At 35.6% G+C, this 27,347-nt stretch overlaps 1 pseudogene; it reads right to left on the bottom strand.

Annotated features, from left to right (window-relative positions):
* Nucleotides 1-27,347, bottom strand: LOC110993386 (annotated as a pseudogene).

Raw genomic sequence — 27,347 nt, 5'->3', positions numbered from 1 at the left:
TTAAAATTTCTTCAGCGTCGTCTTCTTGGCCTCATCGAGAGCCTTGAAGTAAACATCTTTTAAATTCCTTGTATTTTTATTATTAATTAAACTACCTTTTAAACTATCATTAACATTATCATTAACAACATTTTTCTCATTAATTTCGTTATGTTTAGCTTTCGTCATTTTAGTATGAATTGTAGTTTTTGTATGTTTCCTCTCAAAATTCAGGTACTTGTTGAAAAATCGTCTCTTTCTGTGTACATTTCTCTTATTTCTTGTCTCCCTCTTTTTGTAGTTTATAGCCTGTAGGGGATAAAAAACGTTAACTTGGAATACCTTGCTAATATACCAATCTAGACATTGGTGTTAACTGTAATAAAATCTTTCCAGTAGTACTTAAGGGAGACTTGATTTTATATTAAAGTTGTATTATTATTTTGGAGGCATAATACAACACTATCACTCACAAATAACCTGGCTACTGGTACCTATAGAAGGTTCATTTAAATTCGGTTCAATAGATTCAGATATTAAATTCAACCTGTTTAAGTAACAGGAGGCAAACGGTCAGGTCAAGTGATACCGCCCTTGAATAGCAGGTTCGCAAGTACGTTGCCGGCATCCTCTTTTTATGAAGGACCCTAAGTCGAATTGGTTCGGAAATACTTCAGTGGGTAGCTGTATTTTATAGTATTTTATATTCCGCCTGGACGTCTCTCTCCAACTCTGCACACTCCATGGTAAAAACGGTAGAAGATTCAGAGAGACCCTACACTTCTTCACAACGCCAAGAGATCAAGCCGCACCGAAAGTGACTTGTCGTATTAACGGAACATATATTAAATTATTAAGGTCTGGGCCTTGGATTTCTGTATATACTTCATGATCGTTTGATAATCTAAACATCTAAACAAGTAGGTGATAAGCCTTCCGTGCCTGACACACGCTGTCGACTTTTTGTTTCTAAGGCAAGCCGGTTTCGACACGAAAAAAAGCTTACCTCATTTTCATTTATTTTATCCAATTTTCTATTTAAATACTGCAACTGGTTTTCCAAATACTCCTTGACGCCCACCATTTTGCTCTGTAATTTATTCAAAGTACAATTAAATATACAGTACAAATTAAAATTTTCTTAAATATTCCCAAATTAATAGTGATAATAGTTAAAAATTAATAAATCCAAAGATAAAACGAGTTAAAAATTATCTCTGTGGCAGTGTTTCAATGCTGGCTAATCCCCGCTCTATTGCGATACTTTGGCGTATGGAAAAAAATAACTAAAATTCAGTAGTGGTTAACGATAAATATTAAAATTAATCAATAAAAATTTATTTAAATAACAAATAGTTACGATGGTATAAAAGTCTCGGCATTTAAGGTATACGTAATAAGTAATATGTAATAAACAAATACAGAATTTTTTTCTTTTTTTCTTTTCTCTGATGGGGCAGTCCAAATCGCCTTCATAGATTTTATTGATTCCCGTCCAACTGGTTTTTTTAGTAAAGGGATCAATGATTTACCTATGAGATGGCAAAAGTAAAATTAATACTAAAAAATAAAACAATTAATTAAATATAATACATTTAAAAATATTCGATTTTTTGTTCCTCCCATACAAAACGCCTAATATCATATTATATATACTATTAAATAAGTGTTGTGTCAGCATACTTTAGTAAAAATACCTTATCATCATCAGACATCCCATCATACTGCTGTATCAGGTCTTGTACAGCCCGGATCGTGCCCAAGCATTCCGTTCGATCTTCTTGGTGAGTGTCCTCCGTCAGAGACAGGTCGTAAGGTTCTGGAGACTTTTCTGTTACAATTGTCTTTATAAAATATTGTTTAGTTCATTTTAGATTTGGACTCTTTAATTTAATGACCTTACCATATCTCCCATCAGACAACAAATGGGTAAATCCAGAAGCAGCCAGGTTATCGACTGAGGGCTGCTCGTCTGGTACCACCAGCCACTCCAAAAAGTCCCTAAGATCTGCTGGTAGCTCTTTATAGAACAGAAATTAGTTGTATTATTTATTTTTGTGTTGATTTTTTAATAAAGGTACGCACGCATTACTAAACGCCGTTGTGTAGAATGTGAACAACTATATCTTACTCTATCGGTGTAATGTATATGCTAAAGAGAAAAGTATGTCCTAATAGTACGCCGGATTCGTCTATATCTTTTCCAGTTTTCATATGTGTAATGAGAAAAAACTGTCAGCTGTATCTTTTGGTTTTAATGTGTGCAAAAGAGATAAACAAGTCGAATTAAACCGTTATGCAAATAGTTTTCTGGGGCGGAATCGTTTGTGTCATATCTCTCGTGTTTTTTCTTTTGTTACTCATACATACTACTACAAGTCCTTTGCTGTACTTGAATATCCACCAGGTCTCCCATAAGTTGGATTAATCGTTGCATTAGTCCCGTGGCTTGAGAATCATCTTCGCGTGCTAAAAAAGTTAAAACCTTAACCTGTGGAGGAAAGGTGAAGGTAAAGGGAAGATCAGCTTAACCACTGACTGCTCTTCCGCTAATCCAAATATCATGACAGGCCCATTTTAAATGGGATATTGCTCCTGATTTGAAGGGCTTTATAACGGATCAGCTCGGGCTGCAGAAAGCACTGCTGTAAACGAAGAACAAGTGCGTCCTGCGTTGACGACTCAAAGGATCCAAATAGGGAATAAAAAAGAAAAACTGCCAAACGTTTCTTGTTACTGACAGTATTACGTCATTATATTTCGTGCTTCTAAGTCAGGGGATGGTGATCAGCCTTCTGAGGCACGTGGGCCAAATGCCGCTATTACGATGTTCCCCTTCTTTAGAGTGTTCAATGCGCACACTCAAATTGGTGCGCAGCCGTTTGTACAACCTTATGAGAGTCATACGACGATGCCAACAGTGCTTCAACATCTTTTCACATTAAAAGCAATATAATTCTTATGAAGAAATGGCGCAGCAATACACTGAGCTGAGTTTCTTCATCGGACGTCGAGGCATGACACAAAATTCCATCCGTATTACCATTATGTCATTTATGTCATTATTTACCGTCGTTCTACAGTTGAGCATTTTTAAGGAAGTTTTTAGAAGATCCTATTTAAACAATACCTTCAACTTTCCGCGTACTCCTAACTGCGTCAACAGCCTCTCTGCAGACGTGCTTTAAATTGGCATTTAGTTTAGCAAAACTCTTGGATACATCAAAGTCCTCGTTCTAAAATACGAAAATTTCAAAGTAAATAAACAAATTACAAGCTTGACTTAAGATGGAGTACTTAGACAGTTTCGTTTCTTGCAAGAGATTTTCTTTATTTTTTTAAAACAATCGTCTAATACAGAACCTCAAACTAACTGTTATTGCCTTAGGTAGAATGACCTGCACTGTGAAACATGTCTGCTCCACAGCATAATGCTGAATCAGGGCCAGTTACAACCACCAAACACACTCGTTACACAATTTTTCTTTCCAAACATTTTTCTTTTTTGACTTTGTTTCTGTTTGTGTTTTTCGTTAGTAATAAATATTATCTCTGTCTGTCTTACAGAACGTTAACATTGTCGTCCTTTCATTCTCAAAAATCAAAATCAGCAAAATTTTCCGAATTCCGTCCGTCACCAATACATTCGTTCCGGCACATCTGATTCGATTTGTTCGCGATGAGTAACCCAGTACTTGACATGTTCAGTACTGGGATCCATTAAAAAATAAAAATAATTGAAACTAAATTTGTTTTGTATAATTTATGTTTACCATAATTATTATGTATATTAAGAATAGCTTGTAACATATAAATAAATAAATCATACATTAGTTTCAATGTTTCGGGTTGGTCTATTTCTTGGTTTATCATATCTGCTAGGCGATTTTCTGCAAACAAAATATCTTCTACATTTTTCAGTTTACCTCAACAACGATTTCATGATTGTTAGCTATCTAAAGAAAGAACTAGCGACTGGAATCGACTTCCAGTAGGGAGTGTTCCATAGATGCGCCCAATTGTTTAAAAAGAGCTTATCCTACCTAAATGCCGGAAACACACCCGCTAAAATGCTTGTCCATGGCTGTGATGGCAACTAAGAAGATGGGCTGGAATAAAAAATGGTCTCTTTTCAAAAAGTGCCTTGGCCTCAAAGATTCTCATTTTGGAGGCCAAGGCACTTTTTGGATCGCAGATCGCAGTGGTGTAAAAACCAAGCAATGTTCTATAAAACTTACGGAACTTTTGTAAAAGAGTTCACGGTCTTCTCAAAATCATATTTAATCTTATCAGCTGCAACTTTAACTTTATCTTGTAACCAGTTCTTTGATTTTATCAGAACACCCGTATCTTTGTTATTAACATCAAAGTAATCCATTTTAGCTCCATATTCATCTTCATCATAAATGTCGTTCCAGAAAATGAAATCTGCACTTCGTTTTACAATAGCTTTTGTTGTATTTGGCATTATTGTCGTTGTATTAGTCGTGATGTTGACTGAAAACCATAACATTTGACACCTATGCATTGATGGAACCCTCATCATTTGGGTACAAGTGTTATCGAAGTATAGATATATGTTACTATTTAATTTCGTATGTTTGTTTACAAATTTACTTAAAACAGTATACAGCACAGTAACAATATACAGTACAGCTATATTGCATTATGTCCCCAAAAAAACTAACTAGACCATAAAGGTTTGGGGTTTCTGTAAATATGCGAGTAAGATTGCGCCACGTTTCCCTGTGCTTTCCACAGACGCAGACCAAATATTTATGGCTTTTGTGACAACAGTATACTCAAAAGAGCTTCCTAGAAATTGAAAATAAAATCTTACCAGTAAGTGCAGACGTTGTGATATTTTCATCAGTTACGTTTGCTTGCAGAAGCATCCTTGACCTATGTCCAATATTGTCTACCATATCATTGTCGTAAGTTGGTAACAAAACTTCATTTTTATTGACCGGTCCAGATCTGAAAATTTAAACAGCTCAGATCACGAAAATAGTGCCTACAGTCGAATTGACGAAAGTACGAAAGTGTTTAATGAGTGTAATCTGTATTAAAAAAGTATTTCTGTCTAAAAATTACCTGTTTGTTATCGTTATATCCATAAAAACTATTTATTTTCAGTCACATCATAAAAGTGCCACAGACAGCATGCTTGTAAATAGTATTCGCAATAACCCTATCGTGGATGTTTTTGTAGGAGACAATGATACTGATAGTAGAGGTTAGACGTGGAAAGAAGGAAAAATCGGGTAAGACAGACAAAGAGGAGAAGGATGGACCTTTTTAACAACGAGATAGCGCAACCTGAATACAAGAACAGGACTTGCAGATTATACATTATACAAAACGTACTTGAAGTTTTTACAGACATGCTATAGGGATTGGTGTAACTCCATCTTGTCTAGAGAAACGTTGAGTCCAGGTCACATGGTGTGAAATGTGCTCCTGGCTACACTAACGTATAGCAAGAGGAATAGGAGCCTAAAACGTCAGAGGTATGTACAGCCCGGAAAAAACCAAAAGCTTGCCCGACGACATGGGGAGTGGGTGAATTTGTCCGAAGCCACTAATATGGCCTATAGAAATGAAAAGTAATACTGAAGTAGAAAAGATGTACTACCTACTTCTTTAGTATATGTATTCGTACTTATTTAAATCTTACCTTGAAGCATCGGCCATTTTGAAAAACCAATCCGCCAATAAACTCATAAATGCTCCCAAACCCAGTGACGTTACCTCTTCATTCTTAGATTCTAAAAGATTGTCTTTTTCTTTCTTATCTTCTGTTTTTATCTTAGATTTTATTTCTACATCCTTTGTGTTATCTATAGATACATTATCTGCACGCATATCTAAAGACTGTAGATTTCTAGATTTGAATTTAAAAGGATTATCTTTTTCAAATGTCTTTTTATCGTCAGCATTCGGATTAATTTCGATCGCTTGTATTGTGCTATCTGGTTTAAGTTTGATATCTTTATTATTATCAGTGAAGAAATGGATGTTCATTCTAGCGTTGCATATTTTTGGCGGTTTTACTGGTGCCAATGGTTTTACGATTTTCACATGCTTTTCTAGAATCTTTTTAAAACTATTGTCGTTGGCTGGACCAGGGCGGTACTCGATTCTTAATCCTTCGGATGATGGGGTGAAACCTGTATGGAACACTTTAAAATTTATCACTGATATAAAGGTAAATCTTAGAACCTAAAAATCTTAACAAAATAAGTGGAGCAGCGGTCTTTATACTATTAAAGACTCCTTATTTTTATAACTCTGACCTACATTACATTCATTTGTATCCAGCATTTAGTGTCTTCACAAATAGTTATAACTATGAATCCAATACGTATTACCTTTTTTATTTCGGCCGTAACTTTTAAAATAACGTCGATCAAGAAGCGATTTTTCGGTGTTCTTCTCCTTAGTATCCAACACACCATAATCACTATAAGCTTGAGCCAGACCAACCAGTTTATCAAATTTACTATCAATATAATCTTCTACGTACTCCCGATCTGATAGTTGTCTTTCTCTTTTACTATTATACTCTTTATCATTACTTTTAGTTGCTGGTACTTGTAAGTTGTGAAGTGCAGCATCTCTTATAATTGCATTAATTTCATCCGGGTAGAGCATTGGTCCTTTCCAATTTTGATTATATACGTTTGGTAAGTTGTGTGACTCCTGTAATGTAATGTACATTTTTGCTCCTAAGTAAAAATAGGACCAAAACCGAATGATAAAGCCTTAAATTATACCATTTAACAAAATTAGCAATGGTCTGAGATAAAAGGCGAACTTTAAAAGTTACAGTATCAATCCTAAGACACTTATATAAAACAGCACAAGAGATGTGCAGACGATATAAGAGCAGACACAACTTACACCAGAAGAGCTAACATTAAAAAAGATTCGCTGCTCACTAAAACTGGCACATCTGATTTAAGTTAGGCATAAAAAATTTTCTATATATTTTATAGTCAGACACCTAGTCATCAATTAAGGGGTAATAATAAATTATGGAGTATCAGAAAAATTCATTGACGTATACGTACTAAGATTACTATCGTCGATAATTAATGACCGCATTTTAAGCCTCGACTTGCTTAAGCTATCGCAGAATATGATTAGTGGGGTGGAGGAGTTGTGTGGGCCTGGGTATCCTATATCCAAGATGCTCCCTTCCCTCGGTAAAGAAGTATATAAAAGACTGTGCGCTGGTTCGGCTATCACGTATCAGTATAACAGAATCGATCAGACTAAGACTAGCACTTACCATCATCGGTGCTGTGTCCTACTCCAAGTTCTGGATGTTTTTTGATGTTATTTATAAAAAATACTGTACGGTATGCGATTTGATATGATTTTAGTGATTAGTGATCACGCCACAACAGTTATTTTCCTTGCGCTATTACGCCTGAATACCACCTACCAGATCTGGTCCGTGTCTCAAAGTCAAAATCGAAAATTATCAATTGTTTGAATGACTCGGTGTCAGTTAAAGTTCAGCGCAAACAAGAATATACATAGCGATCATCTGCATCACGATCTCACCCTGCACACTCCACACACACTCACGTACATACACTCACTTTCACACCATCGTACAGTCGAATTAGGTATTATGTAAATAATAATTAGTTTTGATTTTTTGTCCTTTCTTAAGTATTTGAACGTTTTTATTCTATCTTTGACTACTCTTTATTACCACTGTGCATTGTTGCAGTAATAAGTAACATACATCACGTTTAAGTCTTTCCAATTGTTGATCGATATCATCATCATCATGTTTATCATCAGCCAGCACTTCCTTCATGTCTTCGTAACCCAAGTCTTCTTCTTCTACCACTTGGAGAAGCCTTCGCGCTTTGAAACCTATATCTTTTGCATACTTGCTGAAAATAAACAATGTGAGCTATGTCTGTATGGTGTACGATTCGGCCATCGGTGTGCTTTAAATAATAGAGGATTTTTTTACTCTATAGTTAATATAGAGTAAAAAACATTCCTATCCAATTTACTTAACACTCGCATACCACAATAGAATATAAATGAAATAATGAAATGTTGTACGTCTGGCTATACTCTTACTCTTCTTCTGAAATGGCCACGAAATTTACAGTCTTGTACAATATGTGGGTCTTTAAAAAATCACAGATTTTTTACTGGTCCGCACATGTGTCTCCTCATGTATGTGGTCTGTTTAGTAATCATGTTTTTGTAATAGAATGTGCCTGACACACTTCCCGAATAATCGATACTTACGATGTTTAAACTCAGTGTTTTAAATGCGCACCAAAACAGCACGTTCTATTCGAACGTGCTGTTTTGGTTGGGATGGGAGTCGCTAATATCACTAAATCAACTGCTACTTACTCATATACACGAGCACTTCTCACTTCAGTAACCTCAATTTTCGGTTCATTTTCAGTCGTCATATCATGTTTAATATTATCATCAACTTTATTTAGCATTTCATCAAATCGTTGACTGCTTTTATAAAACGGATGATTAAATTTCGTTTCGTGCTGTTTCTCGTCGTGTGGATCGCACTTTGGATAATTCCGTCTGATAGGTCCATATTTGATAACCAACTTTTCTTCCTTCACAAAAACACCATCCGCTGGACTACTTGCGTTTTTTTTCTTTCTTGATCTTCTTTCGCGCAGTTTTGAAAGTTTGCCTGTTACTGATCTTCTGAAACGTTCATAATTATCCTGGTAGTTGTGGAACATGGAGTCTTTAAGCTTTTTTATTTGTGCGTCTGTTTCTATTAGCTTCTTGTAAAATTCTGAAATGTGATTTATCAAGGTTCTTATAGAAAGAAACAACACACAATAAAAAAAATGTTTCGTTAGAAGAGAAGTTCTTGCCCTCACTAGGATTCCCTTTTACTTGAACTAACTAACTTTTACGTGAACTTTTAATTTTTGAGAAAATGCTAATAAATTAATTTATAATTAAAGCCAAAACAGAAAGAGGAGCAGTAGCACGCGCTTGGCGTTTCTCGCGCGGTAAAACATTAATTCCTGAACATAATTAAAATGAGAGGACCTCTGAAGGACAATAGCGTGGGGCGTTGAGACCTGTTGGCTCCAAAATGGCTGGAACATTAATGGAGGCAAGAGAGCAGTGTGGCGAGAAAAACGACCATCACTCTCACAAACTAATCTCTCTAAATAAATGTAATGACCTCTGAGTTGTTCACTGTGTCGGCTGTCGGAAATTTTTTCTCTATTCAAAACTGATATTAAGTCACCACTGACGCCTTCGATATCTTCCAATGTGTTCTGTAACAATACAATGTATCAAATCAAGGCAGGTGAAACGCTTTCGAGTAGAAGATTATGACAGTCGTTGGCGCGCGAACTGTCACACGTGTGAACTGTCAAGTGATTAATGAGCATCGAAAATACCTAATTCCTATGGACACTAAATACCGGAGCCGAGCAGAGATTGCCGGCCTTTTAATTAGTGCACTTTTGAAAAACCCCAAGTCGAGTTGGTTCGGAAATAGCGACTTCCACTATGACACTCTTAATGGCACAGGGATCGCGAGTGCGTTGCCGGCCTTTTAATTGGAAAACCCTTGAAGTTAAAATGGACGTGTAAGTGCATACAGAAATACTACACATAGTGGTGGTGAGCGGCTTATTTTAATAAAGAAATGCATTTGCAAAGCAATTTTAATATTCCGAAAAGGTTTTAGGAAATCGTTTTAAATTACACAAGCAGCGTAGATAAGAAATAAAAAAAACAGTGGCACTACAACCTTCTCGTCTTATAGTCAAGAAGGTGATTAGCCTCTTGTGACGCACGCCATTTTGGGTCTATTAGACATAGAAAGTCCATTGGTCCAGTAGCGGTTCGTTAGGCATGAGAGTCGCCCGGAGAACACACTAGACCAAATATAAAAAAACAAAGCTCTCAGCTTAGTTATAAAATATAACATCAAGTTCATTGGAAACTTAATTGGAAAACACGAAGTCATTTGTAATAACTGTGCACCGATGGATAATTGCGCATTTAACATTGCATTTAACATCTTGCCTTAGACCCGACACGACGGCGTCTGTCACAGGTGACTGATCATGATTTGTCAATCTAATTCCTAAAAAATACTACAAGATAACCAGAATAAAACACCAATTAATTAACTGTAAACATTATAGACTCATTCTGAAAAATTAAAACGTTATATTTAACCGTAAAACGCTGTTCCCACCTGGGCCAAAGTGCTTCGACATATTTATTGTGAAGGGTTAAAATTGCTAATGGGCTTTTAAAGACCCGCTGCAATAAAGCTTTTCTTGGCCAATGTTTTTTGAAATTAAATTCACTCCGGCTGAGAAAATTGCGACCGTGACAAATACATATACATAATTATAATATATTAACCCAATTATCATGAAATAAGCTTGATCTGAGGACCATGTCTATTTATAGGTCCTGTTTTGTATGGAGGTTGAGTTCCTAGGGGATCTTCAAGTATTACGTAAGCACCGTGAGGGGCAGCGGGGATCTTTGATTTTTTTGTTATTTGGTGATTACTTCAACATTATTTACTTTTTTAAACACATTGTCTATGCTTAAAAACGAAATGCACTTTCGAGGATTCCTACAAAAAATTAATATGTTTATGTACTATTATTTTTGAGAACTTTTCTTACGTTTGCTAAAAAGAGGAGGGGGGATAGATTGCAGTTAAATACTTGAACGGCCCCTTAGACCTAAAATTTAAATGAAATTTATATAGAGAATCTATGACCATTGTAGCATATATTTAAAAACCTCTAAAATCAATACACCCTAAGCAATTTACAAAGTAATAATTTCTAAAGACCCTAATTTTCCGACTCCCTCACTCGTATGAGTTTGATACGAGACGGGAGATGATTTAAATGACATTTATAGGTGTATTTCTCCCTCTTATATGTGACTTCGGAAAGAGAGGTTAATATATGCTTGTTGTACGTCACCTGTTAGTAATGACTGCTTAATTTGAGTGTGATTAAGGCGAAGTCGTTCGCGAGGTTAAAATAAATTTTACAAATTGAATCGGTATCCAAATGTTATAAATAACATAACAGACAAGAAATGAAATAAAAATTATGAAAGTCACATTACAATTACGAAACTTTCTTATGTAAAATATGCTTGTTAGTCTTAAGTTAGATCGTAATTTTCCATGATGTCTCAATAAAGACACATGCATCAATCGATACTCCATACGATTATCTACCTTCTTACATCGTTTAAACTCTTCTCCATACACATTTCTTAACCATATTCTATCCTGCTCAATCGTACTTTTGCACTTCTTGTATGTCCTATTCTTCCACTTTAACCATCATAATATATTTTTACTTACTAGGGTTGACTGCAAGAATTCATTTCTTAGCGCTAAAAAGGCCCATTGCATCCTTTATCATTTTTATCTATTATGTTATCAATTTCTCCATAAATATAACGAAGAGTAATAAATAAATTAATATTATATCCTCATTATTTCCATAATGAATATTTTAAACAAGTGTATCATATGATTAATTATTACATAATATGTACATGCATTAAAAAAATCTCTATTTTACTCCACATCTGTCTGTCCTTTACTTTGATGATCAAGTTTTTACCACCTTGTCTTTTTATTTCATCAATACATTTTTTTCTTCTGAATACCTCTTGATTTTTTATATGTTGGTCTTTGCCAGTTACCCGTAGTGTCAATTTTTGCTTCTCCATGCGTGCAAATTATAATATAAAATAAAATATTAAAAAAACATCTTATTAACAGAGCCTTGTTCCCGTTTTATACAGAGAGCGTTAGATAAATATATTTTAAACAGATATATCACAAACCGCGTCGCCTTAACCCAATAAATATATATTTTAATACGTCTTAGTGAACTTTGGGAATTCTCAATTAATTTATCGATATTGAAATTTTGTAGCAATCAGTAATACACTCGAGTTAAATTCGGTGGTGTTGTAGATATATTCAAATAATGTTGAATGAAACACTTTGTTTAAAGCTAGTCAACTGGTTTTAATAGTTTTAAATATGAGCTTATAACAGCTTATAATAGACAGATTTGACGAAAATCTTGAAAAACTTGGCTTTGTACTGAGACAAGTCAATGACTTTGTGAACATCACTACAGTGAAAGTGTAATATGATACATTTGTGAGAAGTCATATGGAGCATAATTCAGCGATTTGGGCTCCATATGAAATTAATAATATGGTGATGTTGGAGCGGTTACAAAATAAATTTTTGAGGCACATGTATTTTAGGATGTACGTTGTGTATCCTTTATATCCACTCATGTATCCAACACTATTTGTTCTTGGTTCTGTAGGCTACAAGGAGCTAAGAGTATGCCGAGAATTCGCTCTTGTCATGTACTTAATAAGGTTGTTACATGGCAAGGACAGTAATTCGGCAATACTTGAGTACCTTAGTTTCAATGTACCTGATGGGTACGTCAGATAGCGACATCCTCCTCCGTTATTTCACGTGCCCACAGCTAGGACTAACCTTCTGCAAAGGGCACATGTTATTCGGTGTGTTCATTTACTTAACAAAATACATAAGTTAGCGGACCTTTTTCATTGTCCGTTGAGTGAGCTGGCAAAAGTTCTATTATTTGTTAGTTGCTACAGTTTGTAAATTCTTGTAATTTCATATGTTTTTTTTTGTGTTTCGTCTGTATAGTGTATTATTATTGTTCACTCGTGTCAATTTACGGTTACCTGTTAAGGCAGAGGTGATTTTCATAAATAAATAAAATAAAAATAACAAATGCGCGTTTGACAAAATCAAAAAAGCATTTAAGATGCATGTGTGAGTGAACATAGTAAACTAAAATTCTCGCTCGTATATACATATTAAGTTTCTCATGTACATCAAATACATTTTTATAATGAGAAATACAATTCTTTAAACAATATAAAAACTCAGATTTGTATCGCGCAGCCTGGACCAATATGACCTTGATTTGTTTAAGCTATCATGTTATGTTAGAATATTAAGAATATCCCAGCCAAATAAGATATTACTTAGTTATGTATTGAATAATATTTATTGTTTGTTCCCTTTTGCAATTTTTTGAACCTTGATCATGTATCCCATCTTTGGCTATATATTTAGCGTAATTGTTTATTTAACATATATTTTGTTAAATAAGGAGTGGAGTTGCAATGCTGGATTAACAAAAAAAACTGTAACTTAAATATAATTTTAGTCGATTATTTGGACATAATCGGAAACAAGATTGCTATCTTAATATTTATGAGTGTGCAAAAATAAATTTTCTTCTAATTAAGTAAAATATATATTAACTTAACTAATGTCACGTTATATAACTGTCGTCTCGTGTAAAATTATTTCAACGCTTAAATATGAATGTGAATATAACAAAGGCGCTACAATCTTTTTTGGTCAGGACCTCATGATCATTTGTCTTATAGGCAAGGTGATCAGCCTTCTGTGCCTAACACGCTGTCGTGTAGAGAGCGAATGTTAAATGCGCATTAAAAGTCCATTGCAAAAGGAATCAAAGCGACGACCTCAGGGATGATACTGTTGCCACTAGGCCAACGCTGCTCTTTTTGACATGTTAAAATATTTATGTTATAAGAAATATATTACCTAATTAAATTGCACATTTTGGCGTTATATACAAAATTTTGAATACAATTTATAATTCATAGACTAGGTTCGAAAAGTTTTGAAACCAAAAATAATAATAGTAGGATGTAATAGTAAAAGGAGGAGAATATTATAAAAAAGAAATGATAAATAATTTACGGGTGGGAAAGGGGAAGGGGGTGAGTTGTAAAGGGTAAAAAATGGTTTATCTCGATTTTTCATAAATTTTGAAGATATGTCAAAAAAGTGTATATTCAATATTTTATATCTCAGATTCCTTTCATCCTACTATTTTTTTATTATTTTTAAGGACTTCTACGACTTCAGGATAGACAGACCAGGGTCTATAACCACCAATATTGTAATACCTCCATTAGCGTTCAAACAAAATCTCTCTTCTGAATACCCACAGTCAAATGACAGCTGTAAAAAATGCATTTATTATCACGTATACAAGTATGGAACGAAATGGCTAAGTTCAGTTGTAGTTAAGTCGTTTTGGGGGCAGTCTGGCGTAGCTCGTAGACCAAGAGTCAATGAAAGCGAGAATCTTTGAACCACGTCATTAAATTTTAACCTGTAGGCATCCCTACTCATCGGCGAAGACGACAGAGGGTGTGGGCCGAAAGAAGAAGCAGGCCTTAAAAACTCTCGGTACTCTTTTAAAAAAGGAAATCATCAAACAATACTTATTTAAAAACAAATATAGCAAATTAATTAGAAGTAGCCTGCCCAGCACTAGTCCCAGGCCCTTTTATCAACTAGATAATCGCTAACTTTATTGTAAGCCTTTTTACACAGCTTCTCTTTAATACACTTTTTAAATTTATTAAAAGGCAGAGATAAAAGAGCCTTAAGGGATTTTATTAAAGAAGAGTATCCCTTTTGCCAGAAAATAATTATAGCATAGTAAACTTCTCACGCCCTTAACTTGCGAACTAATGTAAATTTATAATCTATTTAACCTATTTTCTGTTGACGTTCGTACGCGTACTTGGTTACTTATATAAATATTTTTGAGTTTAAGTTTAAAATCTTGTTCTGCGTATAATATTATTACTTTTACTCGCTGTATGAAAAAAATCCTTCAATGAAAAAAATACCTGAGAAGTCGTTAAAACGCTGAGACGTTTTCATCTCTTAGCCTATAATCAGAGCTTTTAAAGAATAATACAAAATTGTATCTTTTTCATTTCAAAGATGTTTATGGACTAATTTAAAATACACTTTTTATGTTTACTACACTTTGAATCTAATGAAGCAGTGAACTGGTGAATCTTAGGGAATGAGCCCAGTATTTACTTTTTTAGAGAACAGGGGGCAAACTGGTTTATCTTTGGTCCGGAAATACTTCAGTGGGCAGCTAGTTCCACATAGTGGTGGTGCGCAGCAAAAACTGCCTTAAAACGCTCAGTTGGCTTATCTGGTGTTAACGGATAATGGACGGAATGGATAACGGATTATTCATATTTTTTGTACGGTTTTATTAACTTTATTTGGTTTATATTGATTGTTAATTGAGTGTAAAGAGCGAAGAGATTGCATTCTATCCGTCGCCTAAAATGAATTGTCTTCCTAGGGTTTGGTTATTGGGATGCAGATAGGCATCGATCGACTGTCACGGTCAATCTGAGATTGTTGATTGATTATTGGGTTCAGACGTTAAACGATTAAAGACCTGGACCTAGCTTCAGACAAAGTATTATTAATTTAACTAACTTAACTCGCCTGGTTAACTTAACTGGTTTAAACTTAAAAAAAAAACCTTTTCCATCTTTGTATTAATCTACTGTTAGAAGGGCAAATATAAAATCGTAAAACCTCCCAGACTCTCCGGCTCTTACAACAGATTGTCCTTTACAAAATGAAATCTTGAATGGGCATTTTTTTTATTTCGTCTTTGTCTGCGGTCTGTCTACTTTGCAAGGCTGGCCTTCAATGAGCGATATATATAACTGTAGAAACAATTGTGTACGTGCAAATTAATCTAGACTCTAGAGAATATCGTGTATTTTTGTGGCACTTGCAGGTGGGCTGTTTAAGTTGTTTACATGGATAACACGAGGAGTGAGTGCGTTCCAGCCTTTCAGGTACGATCTTCTCTTGAAAACCACTAAGTCCAGGTTTTTATGCGCTAGTTGGTCTAATGTTTGCTCGAAAAAAATTTGGTGCTGTTTTAAGGTGGAGAACTTATTTTGGAACATAAGTTCATCAAGGTATCACTTATTCCACGTCATTTAATTTCAAACCTGTAGGCATTCTTACTCATCGGCAAAGAAAATTGACTAATTACTAGTGATTCGACTAATTTACCAAAAATAACTGACCGATTAAATATCAAATGGCTTTGTCACTTTGTCTACGTAAGTCGTGTAATTTCCCTTTCTTTTGGTTGTGCTTAGCTTCATTCAATTCTCCCCAGAAGCCTCAACTATCATCAGACCATAGACGCTTTTCTTCTTATAGTGCCATCTCCTTCCGACGTAGGTTGGCGATCATAATGGCTATTTTAATTTTGGATGCCACGCTTCTTAACAATAACTTGGTGCTTACCAACACCCTCTGTCTTCTTTGCCGATGATGATGATGTAGTGATGCCAACAGGTTCGAATTTAATGACGTGGAATAAGTGATACCATGATGAACATATTATGTTCCAAACTAAACGATTTTATTTTACGTTTTTCAGGCAAGATAGCTGACCTGGTCTCCTTCTACCTGCCACTTTGCCTTACATGATTAGTTGAAGGTGCTCGTTTTTTTTTGAGTTGGGTAAAACGTCTGAGAAATACTCAAGTTTCCTCAACAAACGCTTCTAAAATACCATAAGTTTTTGTATTTAATGCAAAAATAATATTTCGATAAACACACCATAACCGCGACAGACTATGTCCGCCCTTTTTAATCTTAGTCCGCCGCTGGCATTGTCTGTTTTTGTACTTTTTTGATTGATAACGATTCTGATGCAATGATACATGCAAAGGGTAGAATACTATCAAATGAAACGTTCATATTTATACTTTAATATATAAAAGTCGTTGGAACTTGAGAAAAAAAATGTTCACCACATAATGCTATATCTACAGTATATGCTAAGCTATCAAATTTAAAATATATTAATTCCTGGCTCAATGAATAAGTATCGTAATACAGAGATAGCATATATTGTAAATATGTTATAGAGTCCTTTATGTACTATATATTTATATGTACTTTTTTTTCAATTGAATGTATTCAATTAATTTAAGTATACCATTGCTATCTATACACTTTTTGCACCTTATATTTATTTAATTGATCACATTACTAAAACATCGTTCGGACGGGAATTAATATCATGTGTAATTCATATGAAAAGACCTAATATATAAAAATTCAAACACAAACTATGACAGTAGACGAATTTTCAGTGATTTTCATTAAATGAAAATTTGTCTTGCATAGCAGAATTAAAATTAATCATTCCATCGATACGTTAAACTGTGCTCTCAAAGAACGTATTTCTAGATATATATAATGAAATATTTTAGACATATTATATTAATATTAAAATAATATATAGGCTGTCAAATATGTATCTACGCGTGAGATTAAAAATGTTGTGTATACTAATTAATTTTATTTCTTCAAAATTTTATTTCTTTTATTGATACATATCTACAAGTTTATCGAAAAGATATGGTAGTTTTGGTTAACATTAATCTTACAAAAAGTAGAAAAATAATAATAATTTTCTGCTCATAGGCTGTATTCGCAGTGTCGTAGGCGTCAGGTACGATTATATCCGAACCAACTCGACTAACGCCCAAACCCAATAACCTATCTCAATTAATTTTTTACCATCTGAGATATACTTCTTAATCCAAATATTGACAAAAGTGTGCCAATAACCAACCGATGGATTGTTATAACCATCTGTCGATACAAGCTAACCATGGTAGGTCGGATTGGTGTATGTGGATAGAGATGTACAATATACAATATTAAACACATAATATAATATACAACATACTACTACCGCTACTGGGAATTCACTCTGCGAACATACAAATATGTCGATAGAAACCGAAACCAAAATTCCTATCTCATACTTAATACGCTGTCTTGCTGTTTATATTATTTGCTTAACAATAAGTTAATTTTTATGTCAATTCGTTATTTTAGTTAGTTATTCAAAAATAACTTCAAACAGTTTCTATCTTGTGCACTAGATCATCCATATTTATTTGAACATACAGAAAAACCCAGTTAAAATATCGTTTATTCATTAAAGTCGCAAACCCCTATATTTGTCACTCAAATCCCTAAACGCTTAAGTACTATAAATTGCTAGTTTTTATAGAAAAAGTTACGATACGCGACCAAGAAATGGCCGATACAAATTTATTGCGTCAAATTCCGTAGGAAATTTAATAAACTCTACTCACAATAGTTTTGTTCTTTGAATGCGCTTAACAGTCTTATTCTAGTGGCTTTAGCGTGTGACTCATCCTTGAGGTCGTAGGTTCGATGGGCGCATTTAACATTAGCTCCAACGGTGAAGGAAAACATCGTGAAGAAATCAGCTGGCCTATGGCACAGTCGGCGGTGTGTGACAGGCACAGGAGGCTGATCATCTCTCCAAATTGACAAAATCATCATGAAACAGATGCAGAAATCTAAAGACCCTGACCGACAAAGGTGGCAGCGCCATTGGTTTTATTTTTTCAAATGCGCTGACACAGGCTCGAGCCATGGATGTCCAGTATGACACGTGGACTGTAATGTAGGACTGGGTCTACGCAAAGCCATTAAATCCCTTCGTGAACCTCAAGGGCACATCTTAAGGGTGTGTGGAAGGCTGAGATGTCTTCAATGCATAGAATCCTCTGAATCGCCTCTGCTAGGTGACATGCGCTTACGCAGGCCAGCCCCATGTATGGAGGATGGAGCTTGATGAGGAGACTGTGAGGCTGGATCTCCAATTCGAAGCCCTCTGTTGAATACCCAACAATGACAACACTGTAAGACGGTTCCTCGGGGTTCGTTAAGGCATCCAAACGCGTCGCGTCCTTAAAAACTTGGTGTAGACCACAACCTGAGAGATGAGAGTCGCACACCAACACTTCTTCAACCAAATATTTGGTTATGAATTGGTCGCGAAAAACGACTTTTGGGGCTTACATAGCCCCACAGCGGAGCCCTAATAAAGAGTTGCGCATTAAATCATTGTAGAGACCTCACCTTAAGACGACACAAAATGATTTAGTACACGACAGGGTGTTTCTCAACGCGTTCTATTAAAGTTTTACACAAAAATGTCAGAACCGCAGCATAAAAGTACTTTAACAGCGGGCCTTCTGGCTTCATGGACATCACTTAAAACATTTTAGGTCTAGGACTCAAATTGAATGTTTCAAAATCATTTGTCTTAAAGGCAGACGCCGTCGACTTTTTTTTATCTAAGGCAAGCCGTTTTCCTCACGATGTTTTTCTTTGAGCGAATGTTAAATGCCGACATAGAAAGCCCATTGGTGCACAGCCAGGGATCGAACCTACGAACTCAGGGGAACAGAGTCACACGCCGTAGTCACTATGCTAACAAAAAAATCCCTTTCTATGCTCCACATCATTAAAAAACCTTCCCAAAAATCTAAATTTAATTTTAATAAAAAAATTCGGAGTATTCGCCGCTTCGATGAGCCTTCTGGCATGGTCTATGGGCCATTATCTACAGTGTCAAATGTCTATGGTCAAATTGAAGTCGCACAGGCTATAAAGCTTAGTGAAGCTTTAAAACGTATGGTGCCATAAATCGAAAATTTTTAAAAAAAGAACAGTTAAATTTTCTTTGGCACAGAATCAAACCGACATGCTCGACGTTCATTAAACCACTGCTAAAGCCAGCAACGCGGTTACGAAGAAAAACTACCGCACCCTTTACACCTTACCGACTTATTAATATTTATTACAAGGGTTCCACCATACACGCAAAAACCGTTCCTACCACTTGACACCAAGGTCGAATATCCTACACAGGTGTCCGCGAAATCCCACTCCATTTGAACTCCAACTCTAATCCGTTGAAATAAAGTTGACAATTGAATGAACTGCTTACGCAAGTGTATCATTGTTTTTCGATGTTATAAATATGGCTCTTAGGTTTTGTCTCCGGGAATAATATTTTATAAACATTGATTTGTGGAACATCTAAGGGTTGGACTCCAAATTAGTTTTCTCCTGTGGGTTATAAAGTGACAAAATTTACGATTGAGTCAATGTAAAACGAAATTGATATCCAGATAATCCAGACACATTTAAACACTTTGAAAATAGCTGATATAGTTGGAGTGAGGCGAAATCGGAATCTCACGACTATTGGAGGGTCATCGTGGACGGCTTCTGCCCATTATACGTGGGCATGGACATTACGACATTAACACAATTAGTGCAATTTTCTTGGATACGAGTGGATCCATAGTCGCATTACCGCCCACTCAGATCCGAAAAATATTTGTTTTTATAAAGATAATAATAAACATTCTTACATATTTTCAATTCATATTTACTTAATCAAAATTCGCAATAAAACGCTTTGGTTTCCGGATAGTAATCTGTATCCATTGTTTAAGCATTCAATGATTAACTAGCATTTGCAACTAAACATCAAAATGGAATGACCGAAAGTATTTCTAGAGTGAGGGGAAATAAAAAGCTCCACGCTGATGCAGGCTCGCTGTGGAACTCCCATCTGGAGCCATAACCAACCTAAAGATTTTTATGGGGTCATGTAGAGGGAATGCCCACCGCTATTTTATTAACTTATGGATTTTCTTTTATGATAAAGAAAATACAGGACATGGCGCTACTATTTTAATCTAGGGCTTCCATTAGAAATTTCATATTGCACAGCTGGGTTTTAAAAGTCAGGAATAACAGTCAGAATAACACTGTTCTTGGAATATACCATAAGATACACAAAATCGCTCACGTGTACTCTGCGAACACAAGATATATCGGATACCAACGCTTAATCCATGGCCATTAGAAAAATGATACAGAAATCGAGGGTCCAGAGCTAAAAAGGCTGTTTAACAAAACTTCAATACTCCATACAATTGTGAATGAAAAATATAAGTTTTATAATAATTCAAGCTACAGACCGGGGTAAACAATGCCGATGCTCGCCTATTGTCGTGTACCGTCAGCAAAAATGGATATTAACGTTTAAGTCCGCTCTGATATCTAAAATATATAAACAGGATATCGTTTGTCCCGCGAAACAAAGTCGTAAAGCACTTTGTTTCAATGTTTTCTCATTTTAACTTCGTCGGGTGATAACTGTTATTTTTTACAGAATGAATCATCAGGACTCCTAATATTTCCGCGAAAAGAGTGGTAATCAACTACTTGACATTCGTCAAAATTACCGTCGTATTGTACGGTTACTGTGTCGTCCGTAATCAAACAGTGAAACAATCGTATAACGATTTTGCTCTTTAGTCCAATTCCGTAAATTACTGTCATGTCGTGAAGAACACGTGTGAACGATAAATCATCTGCATATTAAGGAAACCACGAAATAGATACGGAAAGCTGCACCTAATCATCGCTAAGATACTAGACATCATTTTTTCTATGTCTAGGCATGATCGAGGTAACATCATTCAATCAACATTGGAATGGCCCACCACGGAAAAAGGAAGTGCACTCTTGCACTGAAAGTGACGTGATTAAGGTTGGTGGGGGAGGATGTAAAGGCAGAAAGGTCCACTAGGGAAAATAGCCATCTTACACTTGTGCTGACGAGCGAGGAAATTGGTGGAGCAGATAACTCTCAAGATGGAGAGAAATGGAACCGAGATGATGAAGATGGCCCTTATTCTTAGAGGTGCTTGAAAAATATAGCTAGTTTAAACAAACTGCCGGGCCAAACAGACCGAAATCTCACCAGATGTAAAGTAATTGCTAGACAATCACAATGCCAGAGGGAAGCTGCCTTTACAAGTAACGGTTTTTTATAAATAGTATTGTTTTAAGAAGGAAATGCATATTATCATGCCTTGTTTTCTTCAACATATATATGTAAAATTATATTTTTATGCAGTCCAATTCATATCGCAGACCGACGCAAACAATACCGATGTGCTTATCATGTAGGGTTGACAAAAAAATTATATTCCTGCGTTAATATTATTTTTTTTAGAAACTTCTTACTTTACCAACTTTTGTGGTGTTGGATCTTGTTTTACATACATTTTGTTTAATTTAATTTTTAAAAAAAGTTTATATTCCTAAATATTTAAAGGTCGTAAGTCAATCGTTTTGCCTTTCGATCTTTAATGTAAAAATAATTAGACCATAAGTTTTGACAACAATAAAAATCGAATCGAAAAGACGACGGTAAGGTATATGATGAGGAGCAAGTCGAAAGTCATGAATCACTACCGAATAGTCATAAAAGGAGGTAGACTGGTCAGGCGATGGAGGTATGATCTGGAGACCACAGGTAGAACTATGCGGTTAGAGTTGTCCGGAATAAAAATAAATGGAGAGAGGTGCAAGAGGGTTACAACAAGAGCAAATATTGTGTTGTGTTTCTCAGAAATAAAAAGGCTAAAAGAAAGCTGGGTTTGAACAAAGAAACTTTTTTGCAAGCGGTACATCCGGTTATTGTGCGGTATCCCTCTCCTTGAAGGGATTTAGCTGTTACTATTAAAACTCGAATCGTAAAAAACTCACAATATATTTTTTTTTACAGAACAGGGGGCAAACGGCCAGGAGGCTCACCTGATGTTAAGTGATACCGCCGCCCACGGACACTCTATGCCAGAGGGCTTGCGAGTGCGTTGCCAGCCTTTTAAGAATTGGTACGCTTTTTTCTTCAAGGACCCTAAGTCGAATGGGTTCAAATGATGTGAACTTATGGGGGTTATTTTTGAATGTTCTTGAAAATTATTATTTTACCAGAAAGCCACGGTATATTCTATAGGTTATATAAACCGAATAAAAAGACTGTTGTAGGTCGAATTTTAAACACTGCCTTAATTAGAGAATGTTTAGTAGAAGACTAAATAAGAGTCATATAAAAACAGGTCGAACTCAAAAACTACTGCACAGAAATTGTACCGGTTTTCACCAATATCTAGAACGATTCCTGATGAAAGGGTTCGTATAGTTACGTACGGTTAGCATATTAATTGAAATACTGTATATGATTCCGGTATATTAAAATGTGTATAACCAATAGTACTGGACATCAGTGATTGATAAAAATACCTACCAGTGTAGTAAATCAAAGCCCGACAGACAAACATAATGCACAATATGTCCTTCGGGTGTCTGCTTTTATACCTCGGAAACAATATATTTTTTGCCGACAAACTTTGAGCCTGGCTTAGTATACTCCAAACTCGTCGTTATATAACAACTAGGCTCACCTGATGTTAATATCGTGATCATGATGTGACGTTGACACCTACCATGGATCACACCAGAGAATCGTTCTCCAGTTTTTTATTGGGTACGATTTTGATGGACCCTAAGTCAAATTGGTTGAGATATATTTCAGGAGGCTGATTCTCAAACTCAAATCTTTCGTTATAGTTTATTACAATAAAGATCTTGGTTAGGCATAGTAGTGTTGTGAGAGCATCATCATAGTAAATACAATTCTATTCTCACAAGATACTTAAGATTTAGTTGCTTTGGCTTCACATTGCGAAAAAGAGAAAGTACTTAACATTATTAATAAACTTAACTTTTATAAAATAAATTAGTCTATTGGTCAGATACTCTGTCACAGTGTAATAACACCTCTTGTATATAATAATTTATTTAATGATTTGGTAAATCTCAAAGTATTCAGACACCATGGTGGTGCCCAAAAAGTGCCTTTTAAATGCTGTTTTTAAATCTAATATGAGTCATGCGGATATTGCTCATGGATATTCTCAATGCCAGAAGGCTCATCTGTACGTTGCCTTATAAGAATTGGAAAACCCTTTAGGACCTTAAGTGGAATTAATCCGGGATTACTTCAGCGGGCAGATAGCTCTACATAGTGGTGGTGCTCGGCAAAATCTGCCTTAAAAAAATGCTTAGGCTTATGAAATTTCACCTGTAACCTTGACCTGCGATGATGAAACGAAGGTGCTACCTGCAGCTGGAGAATAGATTATTTGAACCGCCAGAAGGCTTGCAGTGTGTTGCCAGGCTTTTAAGCAGTTGTGGATGCGAGAGGATATGGAGCCCTGACTGATGATCAGCAGGAGGTATTAATCCGAATCTTGTTGGAAGGCGGTAAAATGAAGAGAGATCCCACATCCCTTCCCATTACCAAGTGATTATTGTGTCAATTAATATTTTTATTTTAAATAAGTATATAGAGAAGCACGATTGACAAAATTAACGTGATATAATAGAACGGATTTTGATATAGTTTTCATTAATAGTATGTACCTGAGGATGGCGTTAATGTAATTTTGGGCCAAAATCTTTATACACAAGCTAATAATTTTATAGAACATCGTAGTATAGTACCAAAAAAATAAAATAAACTCACCGTTTTCTCTCTGGTACCAGCAAGATCTGAAAATAAAAAAAATACATAGCTAATTGGTTTGCAAAACTAACGAAACCAGTAACCCATCATGATGGTAACCACAGCATGTGTCGCTTAACTTAAAAAATTACAACATTCATTTATATCTAAATTTTATAAATGAAAAAAAATTCGCCTCATAAAAATAATTAACAATCAAAGCCATGACGCCAGGATGTGTCGCTTAAATTTAGTAATCTATTATAATCATGTCTAATTTATAAAAATTAAATCATCTTTACCATTTACCATGAACCGGTAACCCATCACAACCCAGACCACAATATGTGTCGCTTAACTTTAGTAATCAACTATTTATTTCTGGATTACATGAAAGAAATAATTTACCTGATCCTAAAACAGCTGAAAATCCAAAGGGACCATCCCAGGAACTCCTGAAATATATTTTATGAAGTGCGTTTTTGTGGAAGAAAAGGGAGAGAGCGATTAAGACTGATTGAGACAGAGTGAGAAAGAGAGATCGAGAAAAAATACACACTAGCAGTTGATGTATTCGTTATGTAGTTACATATCAGAACTTGAGATGGTAATTCTGTCGCATAACGTTTTGTGCAGTATACGCAGATTTCTTATTTATTTATATTATCGTTAGCACGTATACAGTGTATAAACAAGTGTGAATATAGATTTACAAATACATGGAGTGATCATATACTTGTACACGATCAGCTATTGGGGCTTTTAGCTCAGTAATAATTAATTTACAAAGAAGTTTCACTTCTGACTTGTGTTCTTTGTACGCACGCACTTTTTTAATATTAGATGTTATGAAAACTGAATTGAAATGAAAAATTTAATATGCTTTCCAAGGAATTTGCGTACATACATACAGACCCACGTGGAAATAGCATGGACTGGAGCATCATCAAATATTGCACGACTCCAATTCGACGTTTTTATTTATAGCACAGGCGACAACGGACAAACTGGCAGGAGGCTCACCTGATGTTCAGTGATACGGCCCATGGGCATTACTAGAGGGTTAGCAAGTGCCTTTTAAGATATGATACGCTCTTGAAGGATCCTAAGGCACATTGGTTCGAGAATAAATCAGGCTGGTTCTTTACGGTGGTGCCAAAAATGTTTTAGAAAACCGTTCAGTTGTGGACTTCGAGGTGATACGGGTAGAATTTCATATGCCTGATGATGATTATACTCATCTGCAGATATTAATCCGATCAACTCCGAACACTGTCCGTGGTTAATTCGGTAGCAGACGCCAAGGGATCAAGCCGTTCGAAAATTTTGTATGGAACGGTGTGGTTCACTTAATATGGCTGCAGAAAGCTTTGTTACCTCATCAGTTTTACTTGGAAGTTAGAGAAGGGCTATTGGCAAGCTCCGAATCAAATGTTCAAATTTAACATAATTTACCCACTTTTGATCGCTCAACTGCCGCTTCATCAGCTGCAGCTTTTTCCCTCCATCAGTTTTTACCGTTTCTATGGCTGATGATTTGAAAACGAGGAGAAATGCCCCCACAACCGAAGCAGAGAACAACACAAGCAAGCAAGCAATACATGTATACTCCGATGCCAGGACTTTCTTCAAGCTGAAAGGTATCCATTTATTGAAATGGTTTCAATTGATTCTTAATCGACAATAATTTTTATGATTATTGATGATGATGGTTGATGAGTAAATATTATTAATATATTGAATAGAGTAGTGCTGCCCTGGTGGCTTCATACTCTCATCTCTGAGAGGGAGAACCATAGCTGGACCGTATGTTGTGCGCATTTAACAACACTTATACGAAGGAAAGCATCTAAGAAAACTGGCTTGGTTAACTCCTGATCACCTGATCACCTACTTGCATTGCAAAATGACCATGAAACAGATACAGAAATCTCAGACCCAGACCTCTAAAGGTTGGATCATGGATCGTTCGTGGACAGATCAGTTAGTGATCAGCTTTCTGTGACTGACACACGCCAACTTTTCGCTTAAGATCCGTTAATTCCCTTAAGGTCTAAAATCAGCAATATTCTCCAAATTCCTTTGGCCAAAACGAATTCTTCTCTCTTTCGAATTCTACGCGATTTTACGGACTGAACACAGCTTATCTGGAGCTGGATATATTCGGTAGCGGGCTGATCGATTTTAGAAAAAGCTTCGTTGGGTGGCTTTCTCGAACCTAATTCGCTGATGAATTCTTTTCTGCTTTACCAAAACCTAACACTTATGTTAACTTTAATTGTGATACATTGAAGATTGAAGATTTTGTAAAATATGCCGTAGATTTAGTACAACGCCTGATGTCGTAAACTTAATAAATAAATAATATTCAATTGATTTAAAAAAAGATTGAATTTTATTAAAATTTCATCTCACGCGCAAGATACACACGAGCAGGTATCATCTGCCGACTTTGGTGGTTTCGCGCCCTGGAAAAAAACGTAAAATTTAATAATTTGAGGCGGAGTATTCTATTCGTCAATCTAAATCTCTCTAGTGTCAAATCTAAATGAAAAGAACAAGAGAAGAAAACCAGATGTGTTGTTCCTACTGCAAAAGTGAACGGCCCTGTGGGCTGTGATGGATACTTGCTGCCATCACAAACTAATAATTGGCGTGAAAGGCGAACGCAACCGACCGTATATCAGAATGCGGATAAGGCTCTGCTGTTCGCATCCCGCCTAGGGGGATTGCTGGGGCCATGGGGTATGCGTAAAGTGACCATTTATTCTTCGACTCAAAACGGGGTATAATTTAGGTCAAATAATAAGTAGTCAATGCAAAAAAACAAAGTAACTTATTTAGACAAAGTTACTTACGAATGACAAAATAAAGGTAACCAAAATATTTAGTAATATACATATAGAAGCACAAATTTGTTCAATATTATTATATATTAATATCAAATATTACTGGTGACGATTTCAAATAAGAAACTCTTGCCACGTTGATTTTATATTCTGCTGCTCAAATTGTCGTTCTCAAAACAGGACAATTTTGCGTTCCACAGTTCATTTCGGGGACACCGGGACTCGTAATTAACTGGGACTGTCCTGTCTGGTCACGTTTGGTATGCGTAATGCTAATGTGAAAAAAACTAACATGAGTCCACCAGGTTTCCTTGACTCCTCCATG

Source organism: Pieris rapae, chromosome Z (assembly GCF_905147795.1).
Source record: "Pieris rapae chromosome Z, ilPieRapa1.1, whole genome shotgun sequence".
Lineage (NCBI taxonomy): Eukaryota > Metazoa > Arthropoda > Insecta > Lepidoptera > Pieridae > Pieris > Pieris rapae.
This window is presented reverse-complemented; position numbering and strand designations above follow the sequence as displayed.